Genomic DNA, 2,036 nt, shown 5'->3' on the forward strand with positions numbered 1-2,036 from the left:
CGGCGGACAGCGAGCGAAGCGAGAGGCAGCACCGTCCCTGCTATACGAAATCCCCATCCAGCCCTGTGCCACCCGGGGGGTTCCAGGGTGCTGAGATGGCTGACGTTTTGCTCCGCTCTCGACGGTCACCGCGAAACGCAAGAACAGGCCAAAAACTGGCCAAAACGGCCCAAAAACGGGCCAAAACTGGCCATTTTTTGGCTGCGCGAGCGAGCGGCGAGCGGCGGACAGCGAGCGAAGCGAGAGGCAGCACCGTCCCTGCTATACGAAAGCCCCATCCAGCCCTGTGCCACCCGGGGGGTTCCAGGGTGCTGAGATGGCTGACGTTTTGCTCCGCTCTCGACGGTCACCGCACCACGCAAGAACAGGCCAAAAACTGGCCAAAACAGCCCAAAAACGGGCCAAAACCGGCCATTTATGGCTGCGCGAGCGAGCGGCTAGCGGCGGACAGCGAGCGAAGCGTGAGGCAGCACCGTCCCTGCTATACGAAAGCCCCATCCAGCCCTGTGCCACCCGGGGGGTTCCAGGGTGCTGAGATGGCTGACGTTTTGCTCCGCTCTCGACGGTCACCGCGCAACGCAAGAACAGGCCAAAAACTGGCCAAAACGGCCCAAAAACGGGCCAAAACTGGCCATTTTTTGGCTGCGCGAGCGAGCGGCGAGCGGCGGACAGCGAGCGAAGCGAGAGGCAGCACCGTCCCTGCTATACGAAAGCCCCATCCAGCCCTGTGCCACCCGGGGGGTTCCAGGGTGCTGAGATGGCTGACGTTTTGCTCCGCTCTCGACGGTCACCGCACCACGCAAGAACAGGCCAAAAACTGGCCAAAACAGCCCAAAAACGGGCCAAAACCGGCCATTTATGGCTGCGCGAGCGAGCGGCTAGCGGCGGACAGCGAGCGAAGCGTGAGGCAGCACCGTCCCTGCTATACGAAAGCCCCATCCAGCCCTGTGCCACCCGGGGGGTTCCAGGGTGCTGAGATGGCTGACATTTTGCTCCGCTCACGACGGTCGCCGCGGCACGCAAGAACAGCCCAAAAACAGGCCAAAACAGCCCAAAAACGGGCCAAAACTGGCCATTTTTGGCTGCGCGAGCGAGCGGCGAGCGGCGAACAGCGAGCGAAGCGAGAGGCAGCACCGTCCCTGCTATACGAAAGCCCCATCCAGCCCTGTGCCACCCGGGGGGTTCCAGGGTGCTGAGATGGCTGACGTTTTGCTCCGCTCACGACAGTCACCGCACCACGCAAGAACAGGCCAAAAACTGGCCAAAACGGCCCAAAAACGGGCCAAAACTGGCCATTTTTGGCTGCGCGAGCGAGCGGCGAGCGGCGGACAGCGAGCGAAGCGTGAGGCAGCACCGTCCCTGCTATACGAAAGCCCCATCCAGCCCTGTGCCACCCGGGGGGTTCCAGGGTGCTGAGATGGCTGACGTTTTGCTCCGCTCACGACGGTCACCGCACCACGCAAGAACAGGCCAAAAACTGGCCAAAACAGCCCAAAAACTCGCCAAAACTGGCCATTTTTGGCTGTGCGAGCGAGCGGCGAGCGGCGGACAGCGAGCGAAGCGTGAGGCAGCACCGTCCCTGCTATACGAAAGCCCCATCCAGCCCTGTGCCACCCGGGGGGTTCCAGGGTGCTGAGATGGCTGACGTTTTGCTCCGCTCTCGACGGTCACCGCGCAACGCAAGAACAGGCCAAAAACTGGCCAAAACGGCTCAAAAACGGGCCAAAACCGGCCATTTTTGGCTGCGCGAGCGAGCGAAGCGAGAGGCAGCACCGTCCCTGCTATACGAAATCCCCATCCAGCCCTGTGCCACCCGGGGGGTTCCAGGGTGCTGAGATGGCTGACGTTTTGCTCCGCTCTCGACGGTCACCGCGCAACGCAAGAACAGGCCAAAAACTGGCCAAAACGGCCCAAAAACGGGCCAAAACTGGCCATTTTTTGGCTGCGCGAGCGAGCGGCGAGCGGCGGACAGCGAGCGAAGCGAGAGGCAGCACCGTCCCTGCTATACGAAAGCCCCATCCAGCCCTGTGCCACCC

The sequence above is a fragment of the Musa acuminata genome, unplaced genomic scaffold (genome assembly GCF_036884655.1).
Source record: "Musa acuminata AAA Group cultivar baxijiao unplaced genomic scaffold, Cavendish_Baxijiao_AAA HiC_scaffold_216, whole genome shotgun sequence".
Lineage (NCBI taxonomy): Eukaryota > Viridiplantae > Streptophyta > Magnoliopsida > Zingiberales > Musaceae > Musa > Musa acuminata.